Source organism: Leptonychotes weddellii, chromosome 7 (assembly GCF_054177405.1).
Source record: "Leptonychotes weddellii isolate Sample4059 chromosome 7, ASM5417740v2, whole genome shotgun sequence".
Lineage (NCBI taxonomy): Eukaryota > Metazoa > Chordata > Mammalia > Carnivora > Phocidae > Leptonychotes > Leptonychotes weddellii.
Window position 1 is genome coordinate 29,346,929 of NC_138375.1, and position 12,492 is coordinate 29,359,420.

General features: G+C 38.2%; 1 long non-coding RNA gene across 6 annotated transcripts in view; it reads right to left on the reverse strand.

Annotated features, from left to right (window-relative positions):
* The window catches only part of LOC115940950 (uncharacterized), a 104,980-nt gene that overhangs the window by 12,102 nt on the left and 80,386 nt on the right, over positions 1–12,492 (reverse strand). For 2 of the 6 annotated variants that reach the window (XR_014146900.1, XR_014146899.1), the window contains exon 4: positions 3,564–3,589. The exons of the other annotated variants lie outside the window; for them this stretch is intronic. This is a non-coding gene — a long non-coding RNA (uncharacterized LOC115940950). The remainder of the gene's footprint in view (positions 1–3,563; positions 3,590–12,492) is intronic. 6 annotated transcript variants of the gene reach the window in all.

The following is a 12,492-nucleotide window of genomic DNA, read 5'->3' on the forward strand; positions in this document are numbered from 1 at the left end:
CATTAAGTGTCTGCCTTCAGCTCAGATCATGATCCTAGGGTCCTGGGATCAAGCCCCGCATCTGGCTCTCTGCTCAGCGGAGAGCTTGCTTCTCCCTCTCCCACTCCCCCTCCTTGTGTTCCCTCTCTCGCTGTGTCTCTGTCAAATAAATAAATAAAATCTTTAAAAAAAAATTTGCTATAAATACTGACATTAATATGATATAGGAGAATGATAATTAAGATTGGGTTAAATATAATGGATTATATTTATGGATTAAAAATAACTGGCATTGAATCAATAAGGCACATTCATGCATTATGTATTTGCTAAGCTAATTTCTTGTTTAGTTCCTTAACATAATATTTAAGTGTCCTCTCTATTTTGTGTTATTGGATTATGCCATTTGCTGTGTGAATAAACTGTACTTTTAATTACAATGTAAGAACTTCTATAGTGTGAAATTTAAAGTTTTGAAAAGCAAAATGTAATACACAATTCCCTTTTAGGATATTCTGTCAATTAGGAATAGTTTTAAGGGGGCGCCTGGGTGGCTCAGTCATTAAGCGTCTGCCTTCAGCTCAGGTCATGATCCCAGGGTCCTGGGATCGAGCCCCACATCGGGCTCTCTGCTCCATGGGAAGCCTGCTTCTCCCTCTCCCACTCCCCCTGCTTGTGTTCTCTCTCTCGCTGTCTCTCTCTCTCTGTCAAATAAATAAAATCTTAAAAAAAAAAAAAGGAATAGTTTTAAGTGCAAATAACAGAAAACTTGATTAGTGGGCTTAAGCCACAAGGACATTATTTAACAAAAAGACCAGAGAAAAACCATCCCAGTGTTGAATCAGTGGCTCAATGATGTCATCAAGAATGCAGGCTCCTTCAGATCTTCTGTTCAACCATCCTTGGTATGCATTTAATATTTTTCCTCAAGGTATAAGATAACTGTCAAAGCATCCTGTTCTCATATAACATCACATAACAATAGGACTTTCCTAACATATTACTTAAAGATTATTTTCCAAAACAGGTTCATATGCCCATTCCAACAAGTCACTGGCAAGGAACAACAAGACTGTCATAATTGCTTTACACCAAATGTGACTGACACCCAGGGGCAGGGTACATTGGCACGGAAGGTAAGTCACCAATAGAGTCTGCCCCATGCGTGGCCCTTCTGAAGCCAAGCATGTAATGGAGACCCTTCTATGCAACTAAATGGTGACTTTCTGAGTCTTGCACGCTAGAATCAAAGCTGAAAAGATGCTTATTGGCTTTGGCATTGGAGTGTCCCCCATGATTTATCTCATGTCAACAGTAGGAAACAAATGCTGTCCACTCTCCCCAGCTGGGATTTGGCAAGGATGAGAGGTGAAGCAAAGAGACAAGAAGTGAAGAGCATCTTCATTTTTGCAGATGGAAACTGAAAAAAATTATGAAGTCTTAGGTCTAAAAATTTCACCAAGAACCCAAGATAACATTTTCTTCTACTAACTGTCCTGGGTAGACCACAGGAACTCTGAAGTAAGGGTCAGAACACTGCTTCAACGCTAAGATCAAAGAGCATAGGAACGACATCTACCCTTATCACCATAAATCATCTTCCTGACATTAAGTCTCTTATAAAATAGGAAGTAAGGGGTCAAATTTCTGGGTTAAACAATGGCCGCTACTAAATATACATATACAGCAAAGTATTCAAAAACTGCTTTAGAGCTTAAATCTGGCAGTTTGGCCTACTGAGAAAGAGCTTTCTAGATTTGCCATCAGAATGTACTAAAGGGAAAGAAAACAAAATACGAAATTAAAGCCGTAATCAGCTTAAGTGGAAACAATGCTATCTGTTCATGATTGCCATTCCCATCATCAGCTGAATTAGCAAAATCCCGGACTGCATGACTCCAAGCTTCAAATGACTTAGGACTGATAGTCAATAATGCTGTGCAGTGGAATGTGGTTCACTGAGTTGACCAGCAGTGAGCCTTCAGGAAAGCTGCTTCAACTATATGGGTCTCGGTTTCCTTATCTATAAAATTATAAAAACAAAGTCCGTGCTACAGGGTTGGAATGGGACCAAGTCAAATAAAATAAAGGATGCTCATTTATTATCATATTGATATAGCAGGTTAAGTTCTTTTTATTTACTGTTTAGTTTTTAGTTTGAGAGAGAGAACATCTTAAGCAGGCTCCACACCCAGCAAGAAGCCCTACCTGGGGCTCGATCTCACCATCCTGAGATCATGAGCTGAGCAGAAATCAAGAGTCAGAAGCTTAACTGACTGAATCACCCAGGCACCCCAGGTTAAGTTCTTTTTAGAAACATCTTAAATATACGGGACACTAAAGAAAACAAATATGTGGGGAATGAAAAGCCAAGAAAAGGATCTTTGTGCAACACACTGTTGTACCAATTTATTTTTTCCAATGCAGTGGTTTTTATCCAGACTGTCATAGTATCCCATAGGACCTGTTAGTTACAAATTACAGATATTTCATATAAGTCAAGAAACTGAAGAACAAAAATGACATGAAATCCCAATGCAAGTCTATAAGCCAAATGTGATTAGAAAAATTTTGACATTTAGCCTGATAGTCAAAATAAATCTCTGAAATGTAAGCAAATGCTTAGGAATTTAGGTATTAAGCCATTTGGCATTTCATTTTCTTGTCCTTTACAGACAACATCAACTGGGATATAATTGACACATTGTAGGAAAAAATGAACAAACACTCTTGCCATTTTCTATGTCTCTGGTACTTTCTAACTTTGTCTTTGTCTCAGTTTTTATGTCTGTAACCCACAACTCCCCCCCCACACACACAGACATTTGGACTACGCAGCTAGGCATTCATTTAGGGAGAAGGTCGGGGGCACCTGGATGGCCCTGACTGTAGAGCATATGACTCCTGATCTTGGGGTTGTAGGTTCAAGCCCCACATTGGGTGTAGAGATTACTTTTAAAAAGAGAGAGGGAAGGCCAGGAGGCCAGGTCAGTTGCAAAGTAACCCATTGACAGCTACCTCTCTGGCTTTAAAGCCCTCTAGTGTATATGGGTATGTGTGTGTAGGCAATATGCTCTCATTTTCCTACTTTCCTCCTTAAGTGCTACCTCAAGTGTTTACTTTAGTCCACAAGAGATAGGCAGGTAGGGAGGGAAGATAATTTCCAATATAAGATACTAGTTCCTTATATCCAAAGGTTATCCTCCTAGTGCCACCATTGCTGAACACTGTCTCTGCTTTATTTCTCTGGTTGGTAATTTACATACCACATTCCTCCTTTTCTCAAAACTGACAGATTTTCTCTAAGCTACTATTTCACTTATTATCTGCAACTGATCCTTAGCAGACATCTTCAGAATCAAATTTTTATTTTCTACCATTTTTAATTACCTACAGTTCTACTATTTTAACTTTTTTTTTCAACTTTCTGCTTTTTCCCTGATTAGAGGCATGAGTTCCTCAATAAAGTCCATTTTCTCATTCTCATTCTTAAACACTAGGTGTACTTGTGGTGATACCTCTTCCCTTGCTGACTCCAAATTAGATTTTTTTTTAAATTAGGCATGCACCCTTTAGATATGTACCCTTGAGAACAGATGGGTGCCAGAGTCTGCAATGCATATGAGAAAAAAAAAATTGAGAGAAAGTTATTATATACATTTTCTTAGGATCCTAGAAATTTATATTGAGAAGGCATCAGGATCACCTATTTTATAGAACACCCACCCCAATCTATAACATGTTAGAGTAAATGGGGAAATTCAAAAGACATATTTACAGAGTATATATATTTACAAGATAATGTCAATCATCCACAAAAGACAACTGATCCTGAATCAGGATCAGGATGGTTCTACTTTTCTAAACAGTCACAGCCCTCAAGTGATGTTTTTCCAACGAGATGAAATGTAAAGAGAAAAAAATGCATTTCTTTCTTTCCCTTCCTTCCTTCCTTCCTCTCTTTTTCAGTTAGAGAAAATAAGGGAGCAAAGGAGTCTGTCAACAGATTGAATCTCTTCAGGCAATTCTTTTTTTTTTAAAGATTTTATTTATTATTACTTTTATTTGACAGAGAGAGAGAGAGAGACAGAGAGAGAGGGGACACAAGCAGGGGGAGTGGGAGGGAGAAGCAGGCTCCCCGCTGAGCAGGGAGCCCGATGTGGGGCTCGATCCCGGGACTCCGGGATGATGACCTGAGCCGAAGGCAGACGCTTAACCATCTGAGCCACCCAGGCGCCCCTTCAGGCAATTCTTCTTAAAGGTAATGAGATTGTTTCAGATGCTCATGAGAGGAAAAAACGAGAGAACCTTTGGTTCAGACCCACTTTCCCAAGCCATTGCCTTTAGTTCTATGAGAAGAGACTTTTCAATTTCACCATCTGCATCAACCACCTATTCTGTGCCAGGCCCTGAGCTAGGGCTTGGGAAGAATAATACATAGTCATGTCTCTAATGAGTTCCCGGTTTGGAAGGAGAAACAAACACATGAAATAATAATTAAAATACCATGTGCTGAGAAGCATAACAGAGGTACAGGCCAAGTGTTCAGGGCTCATAGAAAGTTCTTCCAGCTGAAGTCAGGGAAGGCTTCCCAGAGGCAACGGTACATTACAGAGAATAAATAATAAAGAACAAAATGGATACCAACAAGTCCTAGTTCTCCCTCCTAGTTGCCCCAGAATAATTCTGCAGAGAGCAGCCCAACAGCATATTTCTGTAGGATGAATCATGAGAGTGCTAGGCAATTGCCACCCCTAATAGCATTTCTAAGGAAAGCAATTAACTAGCAATTTTCCTTTATTATTTCACTCATCCACATAATTAAATATTCTCAACATACTTATTTCGTAGTACTTTATGAAGAATGATAACACTATCTACTGTATACTAATGATAATATAATTAGGCACCAGTTTCACATGCTTTGATGTATCCTTTCAAAAAATTACCCTAAAATACAAGTTTAATGTGAGGTTAAGATTGCACTAAATCTCTTCTCCCAAGACACTACTGCTTGTCTTTATTTCACATGGGGAAATATCTTGAAGCCTTGCTTATTCTAGTTTTCAAGGAAAATTTAAAGGTTTATATGGATATATTTAAAGTGTCACTGGTCCCTCAAAATCACTCCCAAGGGATTTTGTCAGTTTTCCCATTTTGTTTTCCAATATATGATTACTGTCACTGTGCTGTATTTATTATACTACATAAACATGCACACATATATATGCACATCCCTATGTATAAAACTTTTGTACATGTTATATATTTTATATACACAAACATATACATACATGGTTATACATACAATGCCTATATATAATATATATATATAATAAAAAGCCTTTAACCTTGACTCAAATCTCATCTCTATGTCTTACAAATATCAAAAGTTATTTTTCCTCAATCCCTTTCCTGAAGTCTTCATGTGCCAAGATAAGAATGTTCAACTCTAGATATGGTTTCCTTAGAGTATGGACTATGAGGCACATCCTGACTCCACTATTGAACCTTATGTATATGATTTTAAATTCACTTTTATAAAAGTAAGGAGGAGTACATTTATTTCATTTACTTTCACCATCATTTATGCAGTTTCAGGCCATGCTGAAACCTACTTCAGGGTGGCAGAGCAAGCCTTATAATAAAACAAACTGGCCCCAGTTAATAATTATACATACAGCTTGGCCCTTTCTATCCTAATATCTCTTATGAGAATTTTCTTTGAAAGTTACAACCTCCTGCTTTTTGAGGCAGATCAAAGCCAATTCTTGGTGTGCTCGATGTTTCAAGAGATGACTTAACATTTCCAGTAATAATATTTCCCTTATATACAACATTCTTGTTTTCAATGCATTTTTATAACTAGCTTCCTATTTATGCCCACAACAGTTTACATGATCAGGTGAAGGAATTTAAGATACAAACCCCTTAAAAGTCAGGAGGTAAGCTTTAAAATAGCTATATTAAAGGCTGTGTTATACCAACTTCTGAACATGACATGGTTACATTTGGAGGAAAGCAAAACCAAGGATTTGCCTTAGGTGATGATCAGTCTTTTGTAGGACTGAGACCAAAGTCGCTCTGACTCCTCACTCATCAAAACACACTGCCTCTGTCCTTTTCAAACGTACACCTTGTGTACAGAATTACAACTTCGGTGCTATGCCAAAGCTCATGTGCTACTTTCTTCTAGTTTGCAAACACTATAAGACAGTTGAATCCACAAATCTCTTAAGCTGGCTTTGGGCTTAAGCAAGCTGGCCACGGCTGTGCTGAAAACTTTCTGGTGGGATTTTTTTAAATTTGTTTTGTGCAGAATTATCATTAAGGTCGATGCATAACTACCTGTCCAAGCAAGTCATTTACCTGTGCAGTGGCTTAACAAAAATTAGGCTGTATCATTCTTTAAATACCTCATTACTCAGTGCTGCTGATGCTCCTTTGTCATTAACCATAAGCACCTGGGATTTTCCAGCTCTGCTGTATATTGCTGGTTGCCTCGCAAGAATAGAGGCACATAAGCATAATTAAAGACTTATTTATTAATGTCATGCAGAAGTGTGGGGTGTACGCTTTACAGAACATTTTGTCTTAAGAGAGGAGGTCGGTTTTTCCAAAAGCCTAACTCATAAGCTTCCGTGCTTTTGAACACTAGCAATCAAGCATGAACACTGAGCTACGACAAATGTGATTTCTGAGAGTGCTGTCTCTATCTGCTTTTGCCTATAAACATGCAATTGCTTTTTTTAAAATAAGAATGTAAAAAGGAAGATTATCAAACATGAAAGATTTACCACCAATCCCAAATCAGAATGTAAGCTCTGGTTTCATTAAAAAGGATTTCTACGTAACAGTTACTAACATTTTAGCATTCCTCTCCCCCTCACCCTTCACCGTTTGTCAACTCCTTCACAATATCCCTTATTTTCTTATGTTTCTCATATCAAGAGAAACAGCGGAATGAACCATTCTCAAGGTTTACTCCTGTAGAACACTGAGGTTCCAAGAGGTGGACAGAGACATCATTTTTTTTTTTAAGATTTATTTACTTGAGAGAGAGGGAGAGAGAGTCTTAAGCAGACTCCGCACTGAGCATAGAGCCTGATGCAGGGCTTGATCTCACAACCCTGAGAACACGGCCTGAACTGAAACCAAGAGTCAGACACTTAAAACCAACTGCACCATCCAGCCACCCACAGAGACATCTTTTTAAATCAAATCTGGGTGGTTTTAAGACTTTCACAAGGTGGGACAATTCATGGATTGATTTCTCTCAGTAGAATGTGTTTGCATTTTTCTTAAAAGTTTGACATACCTGTAGCTCATCTACACTAGAATTTGGTATGAGATGATATCTATTGCATGAACTGATATTCTTAGTTGTTTTAAGTTTAATATAACAATGGTTCATAATGTTCTACAAAGATGATTATGACTTTCAGGAGTTCTGTTACATGAGCCAGTTTGGGCTTCTAAATCTTCTTCCTGCATCCAATTCCTCCCAGAATCATCTTCCTAAAGGACCTCTGATCTCATTCCTCTGTGAAAACCTTTAATTGGCTTGCTGTTGTTTATTGCACAAAATCCAAACCTCTGAGCAGAGCTCAGGGGTCCTTTCAGCTATACTATGGTGCACTGATTTTACAAAAATAAACTTCCCCTACTTCACACTGTAAGGCTTGATATGCATGTGTGTGTGTGTGTTTACACACAGAGTCATACCACACAATACACACTTGCGGGGGGGCATTTTCATTCATAATACAATATATACCCTGAATCTATATGATTTATTTTTGCAAAGAAGCCATGTTTAATTACATATTATATTCTGAACCAAGAAACTTACACGAAATAAATTACATGCCTACAGTAATAGGTGAGAAAATGAAGTTGAAGATATATATCTTAGGACTCCTGGATATAATAAAATTATCCTTTAGGTCAAATAAGAAATATGACCAAACAGTGTAATTGTAGATCACCTAAGGGACTGATGCCTATATAACACATAGGAGCACTCTATTCCATAATATTTTTTTTTAAAGATTTTACTTATTTATTTGACAGAGAGAGCCACAGCGAGAGAGGGAACACAAGCAGGGGGAGTGGGAGAGGGAGAAGCAGGCTTCCTGCAGAGCAGGGAGCCTGACGCGGGGCTTGATCCCAGGACCCCAGGATCATGACCTGAGCCGAAGGCAGATGCTTAACGACTGAGCCACCCAGGCGCCCCTATTCCATAATATTTTAACTAAAATTAATATGCAGGGGCACCTGGGTGGCTCAGTCAGTTAAGCATCTGCCTTCGGCTCAGGTCATGATCTCGGGGTCCTGGGATCGAACCCCACGGCTCCCTGCTCAGCAGGAAGTCTCTTTTCCCTCTCCCTCTGCTGTTCCCTCTACTCATGGTCTCTCTTTCTCTCTAACAAATAAATAAATTTTAAAAATCTTTTTTTAAAAATTTATAAAAATAAAATTAATATGCAGGCTATAACAAACACTAAATTGCTTTAATTTATACATTTATTTATAATTGTTTAATTCATAACAGTAATGTTTATATCCTAAGCATTTAGAAATATTTAGTTGAGTACTTTGGAATGCTCCAGTCTCTCTAAGAAAGCTGTCCAAAGAACATTAGATGGGTGTCTTTTCTTACAGTAAATGTCCTTGTTGTACGGTAGTGTTCAAATTCATTCTAGTTCCTTCAGAAATATTTTCAGACAGTTATGGCAGTATGTTTTCATAGGTGTTATGTTGTTTCCCTTGCTGAAAATCATTTTTTTCTTTAAATAAGGACTGTTCCAATATTTCTGCATTTTGCTTTGTCTGTTTAGCAGAAGCTAGAAGCAAATTGAATAAAGACCATCAAAAATTTTTTAAGAAATCGGTTCCATTCAACATTTTTTGGACACTAGTCAGAGAGGGGTAATCTTTAAAGATGCACATTTTTCCATTTTTCTTTAGTATAGACAGTTTAAAAATGATTTTAAACCACCTCATATCTCATAAGTGAACCTCGAAACAACATCATTTAAGTGTTACCTTCAGTTGAACAAGAGAGGGACAGGAATTTATGATTTCATTAAATAAGAGTTAGGGAAAGATCAGACCCTTGAGGAGGAAAGGTATATTCAGCAGGGGTCTGCCTTTTACCACAATTCAGTTTTAATATCAGAGCCATTAGTTCAACTACCTTTTCTCGGTTGCACCTTCGGGAATACCAGTCAAAAGAAACCAAGGATGAAACAGTAAAATGGTACGACTTTGGAAAACTGGCAGTATCTAGTAAAGCTAAACTTATGCAAATTTTATGACCTAGCAATTCCACTAAGTATACATACGGCTCAAATACATACATCTATCCACCAAAGACATGTCCTCACATGTTCAGAGCCAATCTATTCATTAAGGCCAAAAATACAGAAATATCCAAATTCCATCAAGAGTAAAATTGATAAATACTGCCTACTTACACATCATTCAGAAATGAGAATGAATGATTAGCACCTATATATAACACAATGACTCTTATTTACATAATGTTGAATAAAAGAAGTCAGATCCAAAAGAGTACATAGCAAATAATGTCTTTAATATGACCAAAACATGATCGAAAGTATAAAAACAGGCAAAAGTAGTCTATGCTGTTAGAAGTCAACACCATAGCGGCGCCTGGGTGGCCCAGTCGGTTAAGCATCGGACTCTTGGTTTCAGCTCAAGTCGTGATCCCATGGTCTTGAGACTGAGCCCCATGTCAGTGGCTCTGTGCTCAGCACAGAGTCTGACTGAGATTCTCTCACTCTCCCTCTGCCCCTCCCGCTCATGCTCTCTCTGTCAGTCTCTTTCTCTAAAATAAATTAATAAATCTTAAAAAAAAAAAGTCAACATCATCATTACCGTTGGTGGGGAGAGGAGCTAGGAACTAGAAGAGAGCACAAGGGGGTTTATATGGTGCTAACAGTGTTTCGTTTCTTGATCTAAGTGCTGGTTACACAGTTGTGTTCAGTATCTGAAAATTTAATGATTTTTACACTGATGCTATGTGTATTTTCCTGATGTGCATATAGTTTACTTGGATAAAGATTTTTTAAAGGGACCCAGGAAGTCAAAAGTACCTTTCTGCTTCCATAGAGGAAACACGACCCTTTAAAGATTTTAAGGTTTTCTGAGTATCCCAGTAAGTACCAAATGAAAATATTATTCAAAGGAGGCACAACTCAGCCAAAATTCAATCCAGTTGAGTTGGGGTTTTTTGTTTTTGTCTTTTTTTTTTTTTAGGTAAAGACCATCAGAAAACTGGAAATGAAAGTAAATTAATATCTTAGTTCACACTGTGCACCAAGTAGTTTGAGGATCACCTTCAACGCAGTTCCTATGAAAGAAAGTACTTACAATATACCAGCCTAGTTTTTAAAATCAGATCTCATCCTATGAAGTAGCAAACTGATGGAGAATTAAACTTCCTGGGGAATCTCAAAACGTCAAGAGAGTGGCAGCTTGTCTTCCTCTGGAAATTTGCTGTGGCTTCATCACCATGAAAATATGTTTCTCCACCCTCACCATCACTTCCCCAAAACTGTTTTTCTTTAACAAGTCAAATATGCAGAAAAAACATCCTTACCAACTATTCTGCCATTGTGACATTGTTATAAACTATACTTCTCAAGACCAAGACATGAACATATTGTAATGATAACAGCTGGACATTTGGAAGAAGTTAGCAAGTGACCAGGCTGATACTTTAAATCTGGACTTTCTTAGGATGCCAAATAGCATATTTCTGAGATCACATTATCTTCTTCAAGGGTCAAACATACAATCTCTTCGCTCAGGAAATTCCACAAGGACAAGATATAGAACAAACCATAAATATTCAAAGAGGATATGTTGATGGGTCTGGTTCCTGCTCACTGAAAAATTAAATACTCAAATACTCAGACCTGGGCAAGAACTCTAGTTTCCTTCTTCATGGGAATAAATACAAAGTATCTCTTCTAATTGGCTCCTCTTCTTTAAATTCTCTTTTTCATTCACTTCTAGAGAATCCAAAGACACAGGACAGATGGCTGCAACACAGCCCTTTGGAATGCCTTTATTTATTATTTAATCAAATGATTTCTTTACCACTGAAAAGGACATATGAACCAAAAATATGAAAGTATGAGTATGAAAATAAATATATGCCTAGAGCATGTCACGCTTTTGAGAACATATTCCTCTCAACTTCACAGATACTGAGAGTGGTAAGATTTGGAAAGAATATTTAGATTTTTGAACAATCAAATTAGGAGACTTGGCTAAGGGCAAGCGACTTATTAAAGCTTAAGCTAAGACTAGATTCCAGGATTGCTAATTCCCCGTCCAATACTTTTTGGTGCTATCTCAGAATGCCTAGACTCGCAAGAAATTATGTGAATGAATGACGATGCGAATTAATGACAATCTAGTTTTGTGGGTTATGCATTGCTACTCAAGCAAAGCCAAGAGTTGTGAGCCACAAAAGGTAAAATTAAACTCTCTATGAATGGGACATTCTTCAAGGAGGTACATGGTGTGGTGGAAATACCCAACTCCACCAATTCACACAGCTATTGTAGCACATGAACAGCAAGAAGGAAATAAAAGGAAAACAGGGGCACCTCACTGGCTCATTTAGTGGAGCATGTGATCTTTGGCCTCAGGTTGTGAGTCCAAGCTCATGTTGGGCCTACAGCTTACTTAAAAAAAAAAGGAAAACAGAGCACACGTGCATGTGCATACACACACATGCTCTCCCCTACCTTGCTTTATTCCAACCTGACAAGCCAATTTACATTGTAAGAACAAAGGCAAAGAAAGAGATAAGCAACAGTCTCAATTTTACCAGAGAGAAACGGAGGGATCAAGTCCACCAGAGATGGACTTTGTCAAGGACCTAAAGCATCAGTAAGAAAAACGAATTCTCATTCATTCTATCATTCAGTCAACACACTTGTATTCCATGCCTATCATGTCTAGAATATGGTGCTAATCAGTGGACCCACAGATGATATATCCTGGTCTCCGCCCTAAGGATGTGGCAGTTCATCGGGCATACAAGTTACCAGGCAGTGTGTTAAGTGCCATCCATGGTAGAATATGGGTTTCCAGGGGGTGATGGTTGGGGGATGTAGGGAAGTAGAGGGGAGAAGAGGATGAGAGAAAGAGTTAATATTAAGATCTTCCTAAGAGGTACTAGTAAAAACATGAGAAATTGCATCATTTTCTTCTCTGAGGGACTTTCCCACATTCTTACTGCTTCAGTGGTTCTCAACGTGTGGCCCCAAGGCTAGAAGTATCAACAAACATTACCTGAGGACTTGTTAGAAATACACATTTTTGGGGTCTCCCCTAAAACTGCTGAATCAGAAACTTAGGATGGGGTCCAAAAATCTGAGTTGTAACAAGCCCCCCAGGTAATTTTGATGTGCACTCGAGTTTGAGAACTATTGTACTAGATTCATCAAGGTGAAGTTGGGTGCATGAAAT